At 38.7% G+C, this 16,872-nt stretch overlaps 1 protein-coding gene across 4 annotated transcripts in view; it reads left to right on the top strand.

The window, feature by feature from the left end:
* Positions 1–16,872, top strand: part of CRH (corticotropin releasing hormone) — a 242,547-nt gene that overhangs the window by 281 nt on the left and 225,394 nt on the right. For 3 of the 4 annotated variants that reach the window (XM_074386713.1, XM_074386712.1, XM_074386710.1), the window contains exon 2: positions 656–731. The gene's annotated coding sequence lies outside the window, so the exon portion shown is untranslated. Of the gene's footprint in view, positions 1–112; positions 269–655; positions 732–16,872 lie in introns of those variants that run through there. The other variant, XM_074386711.1, reaches the window with a different exon arrangement.

Genomic DNA, 16,872 nt, shown 5'->3' with positions numbered 1-16,872 from the left:
GGGGGCGGTCTTAGGATGGCAGTCCGGGGACAGTCTTGTGGAGCAATCCAGAGGGGCGGTCTGGAGGGTTGGTCCGGGAGCGCCGTCCAGGACCGGGACTGGTACAAATTCCTGGGGCTGCCTGTGGTGTGGGTTTCCAATCGAGTGACTGTTGCAGTTTCAGTGTAATCATTTGTGAAGATGTTTAGTCAGTCACCCTTCTTAGGGCCAAGTTGTTTCACCGGAGTCATAATCTGCTTTCAGGGTTCCTAGCTGTGGCCCGAAGAAGGTAACATCTCATAGATACAGAGCTAATTGTAGAAGATTCGGTTTGTTTTGGGAGTGGCGCTGGCAATGCAGCCGCCCCTAGTGACGCAGGTGTGCACCGACCCTAGCGAACTAACTGACTTGGAGCTCCGGGGTCACATCCTCTCGGCCAGGCTCTGCAGTTAACACTGCCTGGGTTCCAGTCCTGACTGTGCAGCTGTTGGTCCTTCAGCGATTTTATTTGTTGAAACCTATTTTTAGGCCTGTGAGATGGGGATAATAATACTTCCTAGGGCGGTTATAAGATAAAGGAGTTAATATCCTCCAAGGGAAGGTTAAATTAGGGCCTGGAGCATATGAGTACTCAATACAAGTTAGCTAAATAGCGATTATTATTTCATTTTCATAGGGTCTGGGAGCTAAATGAAGAGGCAGTGCTGCATGGTGTTACACAGTGGTTCTTGAGTCAAACGGCCTACAATCAGGTATCAGTTCACCATTACTTGGAGAGGATGTTTGACCTAAGCCCTATTTATAAGTTGACAAACATGAAGCATCAGTTCCTGCTACATAGTAAGAACTCAATATGTGTTAGCTATTAGTATTAACTATGTTATTAATTATTGTATTAACTATATTATTTTCACAGATGAAACAAGGAGGGCTCAGAGAAGCGAAATGACTTATCTAAGGTTGTATAGATAGGAAATGCAAAAACAAATATAGCTTAACTCTGGCTTTAAGTCTGTAGACGTATTTGCTGCAATGTCATCTGAGCTCTTGATGTAAGTGTGGTCTGCGTACCAGCAACATAGTATCTCCTGGGAGCTTGTTGGAAATACAAAATCTCAGGTCTCACTCTAGATGTAATTTATCAGAACCTTTAATAAGATCTGTAGGTGACTAGGATGTGCACTTGAGTATCAGAGGCACTGTTGATTGTGTGGTTTACAGGATTTATCTCCCTTTCACTGGGAGCCAGGTTTATCCTAGAGGGGGTTAAGCTGGAGAATTAACCAATGAAATTAACTTACTAGCAATGAGTAGATAGACTCAGTTTAGTTTCAGCATTGTACTAGACTTTTTCTTATCTAAAAGCATTTTAGAATTTGCTGAGTTTTTTTTTCCCCCCGAACCTGCTTTAACATTCAGCATCAAGGCTTTAACATCATTCATCTCATGTGGCCAAGGCTAGGTTAAAGGCCATATTAGCTAACTGCTTTGAGCCTTAAACTTTTGGGATTTGCCATAGGAGAGAGTTGAATGTATTGACACAACTGTTCTGGGCTTGGCTTGGTTTCTCATTCATTCATTCATTCATTTGCTTGACAAACATTTAATTGAGTTGTTACTATGTGCCAGACACTAGGTACAAAGATAACTGAGACCTTATGGAGTACTGGGGAAGAAAAGTAAAAACAAATTTACTATATAGTATAATGTCATTGGAACTTTAATAGGAGGTACAAATATGTAGGAGTTAGCTTCTCTGTCAATCTTCTGAATTAGGAAAAAAAGAGCAAAAAAGAGCAGATGTTGACAAGTGTTAAATGGTATGATCTGGATCATACATGTCAGCTCTTAATTAAACTCTGTTTTATGTTCAGTAGTTTTTTTTTTTTTTTTAGACAGGGTCTTACTTTGTCACCCAGGCTGGAGTCCAGTGGCACAATCTCAGCTCACTGCAGCCTCAACCTCCTGGACTCAAGCAATCCTTCTGCCTCAGCCCCCCTAGGTAGCTGGGACTACAGGCACTTGCCACTACACCTGGTTGTTTGTGTGTATGTGTATATTTTTTGTAGAGCCAGGATTTTGCCATGTGACCCAGGCTGGTCTCAAACTCCTGAGCTCAAGTGATCCACCTGCCTTGGCCTTCCAAAGTGCTAGGATTAAGGCATGAACCACCATGCCCAGCCATATTCATTTTTTTAAAAAATAGTATGAATGGATTTTAATTTCCTTGAAGACTAGAGACTGACTTTTACTTCCACATAGTACTGGACACATATTAGGTATTAAATACATGATTGTTTGAAAGAGTGAACAGTATAGGGTTCTCTAATTAAAGGGTGTTAATATTGCGTTAGATTCAAGGTGAGCAAAAGCAGTAAGACTGAGATCTGGGGCTTAACAAAAAATCTTACCGAGGTAAGTGGATAAGTTGTGGTCTCCAGGTTGCATTTGTATCATTCTTATTTTAGGCAAGACTATACAGTTTCCAGAAAAAGATGGCCCTGTCTAGGCATGGTGGCTCACACCTGTAATCTCAGCACATTGGGAGGCCAAGGCGGGAGGATCCCTTGAGACCAGGAATTCAAGACCAGCGTGAGCAAGATGGCGAGACCCTGTCTCTACAAAAAATAAAAAAATTAGCTGGCTGTGGTGGCATGCGTTTGTAGTTCCAGCTACTCAGGAGGCTGAGGAAGGCTCCCTTGAGCCCAGGAGTTTGAAGTTGCACTGAGCTGTGATGGTGCCACTGCACTCCAGCCTGGGCAACAGAGTGAGACCCTGATTCTGAAATAAAGAAGTAAAGTCCCCTTCATTAAAAAAAGAAGGTCCACCAGAGATGCTTAAATATATGTGAATATGCACTAATAGTACAGCAAATGGCGATATATGTTGTCTTTTTCCTTTGTTGGTTTCCCTTCCTCCTTATATCCCATGAATACAGAGGGATCCTAAGTTTGGTCATCAGATCCCACTTTTCCCCTCTATATGCTCTCTATGGCATGTCATCCACTTGCTTGGTGTCAGCTACCATTTCTGTGCAGCTGGTTCTTATAGGTAGATCTTTTCTTTTCTTTTCTTTTTCTTAGAGCTCTAGGATTAAATCTCCAACTACCTCCTGGGCTTTTTCACCACATTCTAAACTCAGTATGGCTAAAACTACATAACACATCATCTTCTTCTAAATTTGCTTCTCCTTCCATCATCCATCCATCCAGCCCCTCTTTTTCTCCCAGTAAATGTTTATAGAAGGCCTTTGATGCCTGAGGCACTGTACTGGCATTGAGAATTAGTAAAAAACCAACTCGGTTGATGTTGTCATCATTCTAGTCTAGAGCTTGGGCTTGAAACTATGAAGTCATCCTTGACTTTTCTCTTCCTATCCCCAAATCCAATCAATGTAAAAGTCCTGTTTGGTTTGTCTCTGTATTGTACCTTTTCCATTCTCATTGCCATTACCTTACCACTGTTTTCCTAGACTGGAAATAGTCATCTGCTTCTCCACATCCTTTCTCCATCCACTCTGTCCCTGGTTTCCAGCTGGGTTTGGCCTGCAGAGGCAGTGACAGAAAGATCAGAAGGTATGAACAGAGTGAGGGCATGTATGCAGATTGTCATCAAAAGTCCTTCAAAAGGCCACAGTTCACATGGGGTAGTCCTGTCCATGCAACCATCCTCCTGCTGCTCCTCTAAGCTGCTCCCTTGGTTGCTGCAGGTCTAGGAGTGATTATGGTAGCACTACCATTCTTTGTCAGTTTTCCTTAAACTGCCCACATCTCTGCAAGTATTCTTTGTTTATCTTTCTTAAATCACCCAGCTTGATCACTGCCTGTTTGCTGCCCTGACTGATATCCTGAGAACCATCATAGGAGCATCCCAGCATTTCCTGCTTCCATGCTCTTTTCAGGGCAGTCCTGAAGCTTTACCTTTGGTGGATCTGGCCAAATCACTCTTCTCAAAAACTCTCCTTTCTCCTTAATGAAATAATGATTATTCTTGGTCTTGGATGTTCATGATCTGGCCCCAAGAAATCACATGTCATGATAGTCCTCCTTATGTTTTATGGAGGTATGCATGATATGTTTTAATCACATGTCATGATAGTCCTCCTTATGCTTGTTTTCCAAATATTTCTTTCCCCCTCTTATTTTCTATTTTAGCTCTCTCTGGAGCCTTAGAACATTCCTCAAGAAAGTCGAAAGTGAGGTGAGGTGCAGGGCAGAGAAAGCAGCAATTATATTTTTGTAGCAACTATTGTAAAGTGAACCTGGAGGGAGAGTTTTTCCCGAAACAGGAACAAGAAGGTTAAAGCCATGAAAGCATACCTTTCATGTTCCCTCAAAACATAACTACTTTGGTCAGTAAAACATTTTTATAAGAAATTTCTTTTTCATTCTTTGATGCCACACTAACTTAGATTTACTTTCTCAATGTCTCTTTTTCAGTTGCCTCTTTTTGGTAGCAGAAATTGTTCAGGATGATTCAACCATTCTTTAATTCTGCTGTGAACATACTTTATAAAAGTATTTTTGTCTATTAAATTCAATGTACCAGTAATTTGATAGAATAGGAGAAAAGGGCCTTAAAATGCTTACATTATTTCCTCATGGCTCATTTTTACGATTTGTACTTTTAATTTGGAAGTACTTAAAGGAAAAATTTAACTTTGAAAATTTCTTAATCATAGACAAAACTTGTGTTTATATATTTCAGTTGTAGTGAGAAATCTATACTAAAAGTTTATTACTTTATTTTAAAGAGGAACAAAGAAGATATAGCATTTTGTATGGTTAATGTAGAAGCAGATAGAAAAATGATCAAACACTGTACGTTCGCCTACAAAGAACTTTGAATTTTAGGATAGTAAAAATGATGGTAGACTTTTGGAACTGATTTAAGTTGTTTTGCTCTCTGTTGTAGGGTGAAAATGCTGTGATACAAGAAGGTTAAAGCCTTCTTTAAGGGTCATGGCTGTTGGGTGTAGTGGCTCATGCCTATGATCTCAGCACTTTGGGAGGCCGATGTCGGCAGATCGCCTGAGGTCAGGAGTTTGAGACCAGCCTAGCCAACATGGCGAAACCCTGTGTCTATTAAAAACACAAAAATTAGCCAGGGGTGGTGGCAGGTGCCTGTAATCCCAGCTACTCAGGAGGCTGAGGCAGGAGAATCACTTGAACCTGGGAGGTTGGAGGTTGCAGTGAGCCAGGCATTCCAGCCTGGGTGACAGAGCAACTCCGTCTCACAAAAAAAGGGAAGGGCTAGTGTCATGGATGACACTCCTATAAGGAAAGACAGGTGAATGAGAAAAGCAAGGCAAATTTATTTAGTTGAAGTTTTGTGTGACATGGAAGCCTTCACAATGAAGACCCAAAGACCCAAGGGAAAACTCCATTTTTATGCTTAGATTAAATCAAGAGTAGACAACCATGTAAAAATGGGATTAGACAAAAAGGAAGTAATCTAATGTAATAGGTTGAAGGGGAACAACACAGCAAAGCCTGTCTCTTTGGATTCTTCTTGGCTTCTCTGTGTGGCATTCCTTCCTCCTAGGTATAGAACAGGGCTGCTTCTGGAATAAGGGTTTTATAATTTACTATCAGACAAGGTAGACCAGATAATTTCTTTATGGCCCGCTCTTATGCAGAAAGGCAATGGAAGTTGAGAGAAATATGTTTAATTTCTATGACCCACTGTGGGGAAGAGGAATTCTGATTTCTGTGGCCAGCCTTAGGGGAGAAGGGGGACTGGGAAGCAGGAAAGCAGGAGAAGACCAGACAGAGACTTTGTTTCTAGGGCTCTTCCATTATCCTTTAGCTCAAAGTAGTCAGCATGCCAAAGCACCTTACTTTGGAGCATTATTTTCTGAGCTCCAATGCTATAAAAGACACATGGTTTTTATTTTCCAAAAATTGTTAGACGCAGTTTTTTGCATTTGCCATAGTCTTCCTACCATCTGTAAGATAAATAAGCACCACTAGCTGATAGTTTTTATTCATAAAACATCATCATATCCTAAGAGAATGAGATTGATATTAGTCTTAGATTTTACTTCTATAAGGAGTTCAACTATGGGGATGAAAGACTGATATAAAATGGAAAGCTGAATTTCCAGAATTTTAGGGATATTTGCACTCAAATTAATAACAGAAAATTTAGATCTGCTTATTAATCTATCATTTTAATTACATTTTAATTTGACATTAAAGTTATAATGAGTAAAAAATCCTTTTGGGTTTTTATTAATCAGCAATACCTGAACAGTTTTTGTAAATTGCTTTAGAGTAGATTTACTCCAGATGAGGCAACTGAGTCCAGAATACCTTTCTCCTAAGGAAAGCAACCTTGTTGCCATGCAGCCTTCAATTTGCCTTTGTAGTCATAGACCATGTATGAAATATCAGTCCTTTCTAAATGAAGTAACTGCCAATCAAATTTTTCTTTTAAACTTTCCACTAGAGCAATATTAAGAATACACAGGGAAGTTATGAAGTTGTGACTATGCCTAATAAACATGACTTTCTGGCTCTTCTTAACCATGAATTATTTCTAAACATTATTAACTTACTATTTTTTAGAACACATCTATGAAAAGTGAAAACCGTGGATAGAAAAATCAACTCTGACCACATATGTGGTCCGTTCCGTAGCCTGTACTTTTCTTTTTCGAACTGTTTTTACTTGCCAAAGGAAGACAACAAAGGAAAGAACCTCTTAGTGGCAAGTAGGTGTCACTGTGTACTTGTCAGTCTCTGAGAATGCACCACAGTCTTGTCAGCTCTCCAGGCTGCTTGGGGATCTAGAAGATCCAGTTGCTTGTAGTGTAGGTGATTTTTCCCCAGGCCTAAATAGGACTTACTATTTAGAATGCATAAATAATGTTCCTGGCATTTCCTAATATTTATTTCCCTTGCTGCATTATCCATAATACTGTGAATTTTTAGTTGAGGAAGCTAACTTCTTACGGTGTATCTGGGTTTTCTTCCCTGGAAAACCTCTGAATTTCAAAGGAAACAAAGTTTAGGTCTCAAGCGTCCCCTTATTTATCTTAAAAATGAAGAGTTTTGAAGAGGTTGGCTTTACAATTCATCTCTATGATCCTTTTCTTTTGTTTCAAAGCTACATCCTTCAGGCACTCCAATGTTGTTTTCTTATAAAGTGCTTTCTTTCCTAGTTGTTGTTTAAAGTTTTTGACCAGTATATCTCATTTTACAAACCTCCCCCTCTTTCTGAGTCATTTATCTCATTTCCTAGGCTGATTGTATGATTTCACTTAGTGAAACAGCTTCCTGTGTGCACAAGAAGACTGTGACTGTACAAATGTCAATTAGTTTTTAATTATGTGGAGGCAGATTATTGTGTTTTGTAGCTTGTGATTCTTTTCTTTTTTCCTTGCTTACCATTAAAGAGAACTGGCAGGATATAGTCCATTTTATTGTTGTTAGTTGTTCTGGAAAAATGTCATAGACAAGAAGATAGAAGATATATTTATAAAATGTTTATTTTTATAAAGTTGAATCTGAGAATGGAAAGATTTTGGATTGACGATCTCTTTTCTAGCTCTGGATCTGTCTAGAACTGATGATGTCCTTTGATGGTTACGGTTACAAAAAAGTTTTAAAGATAGCTTCAAAATTAACTTCTCTACATAATAAAATTGGGACAGGTTTGTGCTTCCTAGTTTGATGTTGCTTCAGAGAAAGTTAGTGAGGAAATTTTAATACAGGGAAGGTAAAGTAAAACAAAAACAAAACATTACTAGTATGTTTAGTAATTATTCTGAGTATGAGTCTTGGTGATTTTTGGCCTGATTACCTGGGGACAAATTCCCTAAGGGATCATCACCCCACCTGAAAAATGGGCTAACATGGTTTCTCAGTTTTAGAGTTCTGTGAGTTGGAGATTAGTTCGTCAAGCACATTTTTGCAAAGAACTCTACAGGGGTAGTCAGGAGACTAGCTCTGGCTCCATCTCTGTCACTCCATAGTTGTATATGGCTTTGGCCAGTCACTTTACCTCTTTATGAGTTTCCTTTTGTATGAAGTGAGCTTCACTACCTTCTCTTTATGCCTCTTCCAGCTCCATATAGCAGCTTGTGCCTTTGTTAAGATGGCCTCAGGAGAACAGGGTGGGTGATAGTGAAGCATAGACTTGAAGTCGGATGTTCGTAATTGGGGTTCCATGGGTGAGCTTCAGAGGAACGTGAATCCTTTGATGTTTTATGCAAACGTATGCATGCATGTGCATTTTTATGAATAGAAGATTTTTTTCCCCATCAGATTCTCAAAGGCATCTGTGACTCTATGTCCTTCCTTCACAAGGTTAGGAACTACTATATTGCAGGAAAGGGAGATAAATGAAGGCTGGAGGGAGTAACTGATGAAGACTTTATGAAAGAAGAGGATCTTGAGTTGCCTTTTCAGCCTGACTTTGAATAGACAGGAGAAGGAAAGGAGCATTCCAATAGATGGTAAGAATATGAATAAAGGCATGTAGCCAATATTTATAGCAAGTATAATATGTGGGGCACTGATATCTTTATAAGTCCTCACAATAGGCCTAAGAGGTAGATATTATCAATATCCTCATCTTATAGATGAGAAGACTGAGGGTCATAAAGATTAAGTTACTAAGTTACTATGCAGTTGATAGTTGGTAGAATCAGGATTTGAACCTTTGCAGTCCAATTTCAGAGTCCACGCATGTAAGCAGTACACCATAAAGCTTTTTCTCTCTGGTTCATTAGCAATTTGGTTTTCCCAGAATAGATGATTTGTGTTGGGGACAGGTAAGAATAAGCTTGGCAAATGGGCAGGATGATGCCAATTGTGGTGCAACTTAAGGATCAAGAAGAATTTCAACTTGATGCTATAGGGAACAGGGAGTCATGGAAGTTTTAGACCAGTGAAGACATAACTACAGTGGTATTTTCTTAACTTTGTTATTTAAATCTTCCATGTTCTTACTAATTTTGTGTTTGCTTGATGTATCAGTTACTTGAAAGATATGTTGAAATCTACTTTGATTATAAATTTCCATTGTATATTTAATGCTCTAATAGTAAAAGCAGAGCATTTTGAATTGCTGAATCTTCCTTTTATCTTTTTATCATAATATGGCGACCATCTTTATTCTTAAAAATGCTCTCAATGACACTATAGCTATATTGTTCTTGGTTAGTTTGTACCTGGTATCTTTTTTCATTTTTTATTTCCAACCTCTTTGCATCCTTTTGCTTTAGCTATGTCGCTTTAAGCAATATATATCTGAATTTTGTTGTTGATTTGTTTTTTTATATCAAATCTGCCACTGACTTTTAATTAATACAATTAGATTATATTTATTATAATTGCTGATGTATTGAATTTATTTCTATCTTATTTTGTGCTGTCTATCTACCTGGACTTTTCTGTTTCTATTTTTCATCTGCTCCTGCATTGTAATAGCTCACTTGAGTTTTCTTTTACATTTTAACCTTAACTTCCTACGAGTTTGGAAATTGAACAATCTATTTTTATCCTTCTGAAGTGACCCTTCAGGTGTTAACAGCATAACTGACTTAAATTTAAACAACTTTACCCTCCTCCTATCAAATTTATGAATTTTTGAATGCCTTAACTCTGATGGCACTCTTTTTCATACACACTACTATTTTCCTGAGTTTTAGTTCCATCTTGATTTATGCACTGCAGATTAATCATCTTAAAAACACTATTTTACATAGTGAAATTTGGCCATATGGTTATATATTTCTTTGCTCACCAGTCCTTACATTTCAGCCCTTCCTTTTGGGTTCATTTTCCTTCTTTCTGAAATACATCTTCCAGTAGTTTTGTTGGTCAGGGTCAGTTAGTAGTAAACACTTTTAGTCTTTGTTTCTATGGCTTTATTTCACCCTCACTGTTGAATGGTTAAGTTGTCTGGATTTGAAATCCAGGCTGCCAGTTATTTTTTTTTCAGTTCTTTGAGGATATTATCCCATTATCTTCTGTTTTGTTTTCTTGCTGCTATTGGTGCTATTAAGAAATCTGTCAGTTGAATTGTCATTCCATGTAGATAACTCCTGTGTTAGATGCAGAGATGTGCTTCCCAGATCCCTCTTCCAGGAGGAACTTCCTGTCCAGATGGGGAGGACTGCGACCATCATAGTCTCTACCCATCATCTCTTTTGAGGTCTGTCTCAGCTGCAAAGAGCTGCTTCCCCTGTAATCATGTTCTATGGAATACCTGCCTTCTGTGATTGAGCATGGCAGGGATAGACAGACCTGGCCAGCCACTTCAGCCCAGTGCAGGACACTCTGAAAGGTCATTCTTTCCTCTGAGCTCCCTGCTGGGTTAGCTGAGGCCTTGTCAGGCCACATCACAGTGTGATTTCTCTCTCTGCTTAGACCTCCTTCCACCTTTTTCTCTCCTGGGAGTTGATCTCTAATAAATATTTTGCACCCCAAACTCTGTCTCATTGTCTACGTACTACTTCTCTTTTCTCTGTGGCTTCATCCAAGGTCTTTGGGTTCTGTGGTTTTACCAAAATAGTTCTAAATGTGGATTTCTTTGTATCCACCATACTCAGGATTTCTCTTTTTTGAATTGGAGGGTTTATGTCTTTTGCTAACGTTATTAGTTTTTCTCATTTTGAATATTTCTGCTGCCATTTCTTTTTTCTTTTGCTGGAATATAAATAAATATATTAGGCCTTTGTTTTGCTTTGTCTCTGTGTGCCATCTTCAGTGTACTTCCTCTGGTCAGTTTCCCAGTTCACCAATTTTCCCTTCATATTTATATTAGCTGCTTTGTAAATTTTTTATTGAGAGCCAGGTGCAGTGGCTCACACTTGTAATCCCAGTGCTTTGGGAGACTGAGATGAGAGGATAGCTTGAGGCCAGGAGTTTGAGACCAGCCTAGGCAGCATAATGAGAACTCATCTCTTAAAAACAAAACAAAGCAAAAAACAAAATTAGGTCGGTGCAAAAGTTTTAATTTAATTTCTAAAAATTAGCCAGGTGTGGTGGCGTGTGCCTGTAGTCCCAGCTATTCAGGAGTCTGAAGTAGGAATATTGCTTGAGCCCAGGAGTTCAAGTCCCCAGTGAGCTGTGATTCTCCAGCTTGGGTGACAGAGTTCGACCCTGCCTCTAAAATAAAGAAATAATATATTGAACTTTTAATGAACATACTATACTTTTGATTTGTAAAAGTTCTAATTGTTTTGTTTTCAAGTCTGTTCTTTTCATATAGTAGTATCTTGGGCTTTTGTCATATTTAAAGTTTGTCTTTTAGGTCTTTACTTAGAACATTTATTTTATGGTTTCCATCTGTTAGCTCTATTATCTAAAGATCCTGAGGACCTAGTATTGCTTTTGTTGTGTCTGTTGATTGATTTTCCATGTGTTTGGTAATTTTGAATTATGTATTTGTTTTTGGCAAGGCTTTATCTGTGGGAATCCTATGTAATCTGGATTGAGGGCATGTCCTCACAGAGAAGTTTTGAATTTGCCTCATCATTAGCTGGAAACCTTTTTTAAAAATTATAGAAGCTTCTAGGTCATTTGGGTTATATATAAACCCCAAACCCACATGAGAAGGAGCCCATAGCAAGATCGAGCTAAAACATTTTTAAAATTAATTTTTATGGGTTATGTGAGATATTTTGTTACAGGCATACAGTGCATAATAATCACATCAGAGTAATGGGGTATCATCTCATCAATAGGTAAAATATTTTTTTCCACACCTGATCCAGGTTATGTCATTCAAGCTTCTTCATTATAATTTCCTTCCATTACTGGTTGGATTAAGTTTCCTGTTTACTCTTTCATCTAGGCCCTTCATGATTCCTTGTTTATTTGGGGATCTTGTTTCTAATTTCCCACCTCATGTAGCCTGAGGTCTTTTCCCTTGAGCAGTAAAATCCAAATCCCTAGGTGTTAGAGACCAGCATCCATCCGTTCCACCCTCCCAGGACTGCTGTAACATCCACTCCAGTTTTTAGTTCTTTCTTTGCTTTTGGTCGCTGAAACTATCGTTTCCTTTCACGAAAGCTCAACTATAAATTCAAAATTATGTTTGTCCTATTTTATGCAACATTTTTGACATTTGCTATTACACTCCAGCCTGGGCAATGGAGCAAGACTCTGTCTCTAAAATGATAATAATAGTAATTTAAAAAACCCAAACAAAATTAAAAAAAGAAGAGGAACTTTGAACATGCACACTTATAGAAGGAAGATGATGCGAAGGCATGGAGAAGACAGCCATTTGTAAGCCAAGGAATGAGGCCAGGAGCAGATCCTTCCTTCATGGGCCTTGTAAGGAACGAACCCTGCTGACAGCTTGATTTTGGATTTCTAGACTCTAGAATATAAGAAAGTACATTTATGTTATAAGAAAGTATTATAAGAAAGTACCCTCCTCCCTCCCTTCCTCCCTTCTTTCCTTTCTTCCTTCATTTTGAGACTGAGTCTCATTCTGTCACCCAGGCTGAAGTGTAATGGCGTGATTTTGGCTCACTGCAACCTCTGCCTCCCAGGTTCAAGTGATTCTCCTGTCTTAGCCCTCCGAGTAGCTGGGATTACAGGGGCATGCCACCATGCCCAACTGATTTTTGTATTTTTAGGAGAGATGGGGTTTCATCATGTTTATCAGGCTGGCCTCGAACTTCTGACCTCAAGTGATCTGCCCACATCAGCCTCCTAAAGTGCTGGGATTACAGGAGTGAGCCACTTCACCCTGCCTAATTTCTATTGTTTAAGCCACCCAGTGTGTGGTTAGGGCAGCCCTAGCAAACTACTACACTGACCAACATATTTAGGCTGCTAGGGCAGCCCTAGCAAACTACTACACTGACTTCATTTTTCTCATCTGTAAACTGAAGGAAAATTACATTATCTTCCTCATCCTATTGTAAAGGATTAAATATGATAATGTATGCACCATGTCTGGCACATAGAAAGTATTTGTTACATGTTGGCTTTTATTACTAGTATTGAACTTGGTATATTGAATGTAGTTGTTACCTCCTTTAAATAGCAGATTGGCTTATCTGTTATTTTACTATTTTGGAGGTGTTTTCAGGCATTCACATTTCCTTCATTTTGAGTTATCAAAATTTCAGCTTAATAGAACTGGAGTTTTAAAATTTATGGTTCAAACTATTCTCTAAAAATATCTCATATGCAAATGATCCCAACCAGATTGTGGTATTCAAAAATAGTCAAAAGACCATTAGCTTAACTCCATGGAAGTCCATATAGAGAAGAAGACCTAAAATAGAATGTGAATTATTGTTGAAGTCTTTCAGAAGGAAGTTTAAAGAAGTAAAGGTGGTTGTAGATTATTTGAATAAAATATATTAGTAAACTACATATCCCATAAAATATACTACATTCTTATGTAGGAAAAATATTAAACCTGCTTAGCCAAATAACCTTTTAAAGATAAAAAGACTTCTCCGTTTACTTTGCTCAAAGTTTCCTTTGCAATAGCTGATAATGTCACAGAGCTCTTAGTGCATAAGATAGGAAAATAGCAGAAAACCTAGGGGAAGAGTACTTTAGATAAAGGATCAGTGGGAAAGATTGGAATCTCTAGAAATGAATGCTTTAGGAAAGCATCACATGCACTTTCCCCCAGTTTACTCTGTGCAAGGCATCCTTCATTAGAGAGTGAATTAGACTTTTCTTTAATCATGAATGTTGAAGGTTGGGCTAGAAGTATCTCTCCTAATGATAGGATATAATTTAATGTTTGTAACAAAACAAGAGTGGATTCTGAGTCTAATTAATTTACAAATTTCAGGCATTGTTAGAAAAGTGATGCAAACTGTAAACTTTCTGTTAGGTAATAATACTAACTTGTTTCCCACACAGCATCATTGAAAAGGCTATCAATTGGGGTTCCAAGTTGTTTGTATCGAAGAGCCAGCCTCTTAGTCTGGAGTTTTCCACTCTCCAGTGTGAGGAAAGGAGGAGAGTATAAAGGAGATGTTGATAGGGATGGTACATGTGAAATGTTGGAAGATTTGGAAGCAGTCCTAGATTATATTTAAGAAACAATCTGGCTTTTTTCTTTAGAAAATATTTCACTATACAAGCAATGCATAACATATGCTTTTGAAAAATTCAGGCAGTATAGAAGCATGGAATTCCTTATCATTTTATCTCTTCTCTTATTGAGATTTTAACTTCCCCTTCTCAGAGATAAAAATTGTTACCTTTTGATAGATTTATATTCCTATCTAAGAAAGTACACACACATATAGTTTAGAAAACATATATAGGACAATACTTTTTAAATGTTTTTCCTGTGATTTGCTTTCTGCTACCCCTTAACAATAAATATTAATTAGATTTGGCTAGGTTGTATTGCAGTAACAAATTGATGACAAAATTTCAGTGGTTTTAACACAATTAAAATGTATTTCTCATTCATATTTTATGGATTGGTTGGGGAGCATCTCTGCTCCACAGAGTTTTGCAGGGTCTTAGGCTTTTGGAGTTTTCACTTTTTTTTTTTTTTTTTGAGACGGACTTTAGCTGTGTTGCCCAGACTGGAGTGCAGTGGTGTGATATTGGCTCACTGCAACCTCCACCTCCTGGGTTCAAGTGATTGTCCTGCCTTAGCCTCCCGAGTAGCTGGGATTATAGGCACCTGCCACCACGCCCAGCTTATTTTTGTATTTTTAGTAGAGACGGGGTTTCACTGTGTTGGGCAGCTGTTCTTGAACTCCTGACTTTGTGATCCGCCCGCCTTGGCTTCCCAAAGTTCTGAGATTACAAGCGTGAGCCACTGCGCCCAGCCCTGGAGTTTTCACTTTTAAAAACTGCACCCTCCTTGGTTGCTGTCATAGGAGAGGTCCAACTGCAGAGAAGGATGTGTGCTTTTTGCTATTTCAGCCCAGAAATGACACGTGTTACTTTTTCTCTAAGCCTATTGGCCAGAACTAATCATGTGGACTTGCTTAAATGCAAGGGATATAAGAAACAGGAGTAAATATAATATTTGGCAAGGATTATGATATCTGACAATGTCTTACAGCTATTTCAGTATCAGTATGCTTAAATCTACTAAATTTTAAAATAACTGCATTGCATTCTATAATGTGAATGCATTGTAATTTAGTTAACCATCTCTGTTGATAGACATTAGAGTCATTCTCATTCTTACACTGTTGCCATGAACATATTTGATATACTGTATATCTTCGTATATCTTTGGGAGATACCTGAGTAATAGAATACTGGGATTAAAGGGTACTCCATATTTAGTTTTTATGAACACTCCAACATTATTATCCAAAAGGACCTTATCATGTGATACCACCTTACTCCTGCAATAATGGCAATAATAATAATAATAATAGTAAATAGATGCTGGCGTGGATGTGGTGAAAAGAAAACACTTTTACACTGTTGGTGAGAATGTAAACTAGTACAATCAACTATGGAAAACAATGTGGAGACTCCTTGAAGAACTAAAAGTAGATCTACCATTTGACCAGCAGTCCCACTCCTGGGTATCTACTCAGAGGAAAAGAAGTCATACGGAAAAGATACTTGCACATCCATGTTTAAAGCAGCACAATTCACAATTGCAAAATCGTGGAACCAGCCCAAATGCCCATCAATCAATGAGTGGATAAAGAAAATGCAGTGTATATATATATATACTGTGGAATACTACTCAGCAGTAAAAAGGAAGGAAATAATGGCATTTGCAGCAATCTGAATGGAATTAGAGACCATTATTCTAAGTGAAGTAACTCGAGGATGGAAAACCAAACATTGTTCTCACTCAGAAATGGGAACTAAGCTATGAGGATGCGAAGGCCTAAGAGAGATACAATGGACATTGGAGACTCAGAGGAAAGAGTGGGAGGGGATGAGGGATAAAAAACTACACATTCGGTACAGGGTGCACTGCTCGAGTGATGGGTGCAACAAAATCGCAGAAATCACCACTGAAGAACTTATTCATGTAGCCAAACACCACCTGTTTCCCCCAAACCTATTGAAATAAAAAATAAAAACCTGAAAAAACCCCAGAAGGACTGTATCAGTTTACACTCTTGCCAACTTTGGATATTATCAATGTTTAAAATTTTTTGCCTGTGCTGTGGATAAAAAAATGGAACCTTGGCTGGGCAGTGGGGCTCGTGCTTGTAATCCTGGCATTTTGGGAGGCCAAGGGAGGAGGATCGCTTGGGACCAGGAGTTGGAGCCCAGTCTGGGCAACATAGGGAGACCCTGTCTCTACACAAAATTAAAAAAAAAATTAACGACATGGTGGCACATGCCTGTGGTCCCAGCTACTTGAGAGGCTGAGGTAGGAGCATCACCTGAGCCCAAAAGGTGGAGGCTGCAGTGAGCCATGATTGTGCCACTGTATTCCAGCCTCGGCAACAGAGAGAGAGAGAGAGAGACTCTGTCTCAAAAAAAGCACCTCATTTGTTTTTAATTGCAGTTTTCTGATTACTAGTGAAAGTAACATCTTGCAATATGCTTATATTCTATAGGTCTGTATCCTTTGACTATTTTTCATTTTCTTCCTCTTTTCCTATTGGTTTATAGGATTATAGGAGCTCTTTATGAAATAGTACACACACACACAAACACACACACACACGCGCGCGCGATTTCCAGTCTGTGGATTACCTTTTAACTATGGACAGCAGTTCTTAATTATAATATAGTCTGACTGTGTGTGGTGGCTCATGCCTGTAATCCCAGCACTTTGGGAGGCCAGGGTAGGTGTATCATTTGAGGTCAGGAGTTTGAGATCAACCTGGCCAACATGGTGAAACCCCGCCTCTACTAAAACTACAAAAATTAGCTGGGTATGGTGGCACACTCCTGTAATCCCAGCTGCTCGGGAGGCTGAGGCAGGAGAATGGATTGAACCTGGGAGGAG

Source organism: Saimiri boliviensis, chromosome 15, assembly GCF_048565385.1.
Source record: "Saimiri boliviensis isolate mSaiBol1 chromosome 15, mSaiBol1.pri, whole genome shotgun sequence".
Taxonomy (NCBI): Eukaryota; Metazoa; Chordata; class Mammalia; order Primates; family Cebidae; genus Saimiri; species Saimiri boliviensis.
Note: the sequence above shows the minus strand (reverse complement) of the source record. Positions and strands in the feature narration are given on the sequence as shown.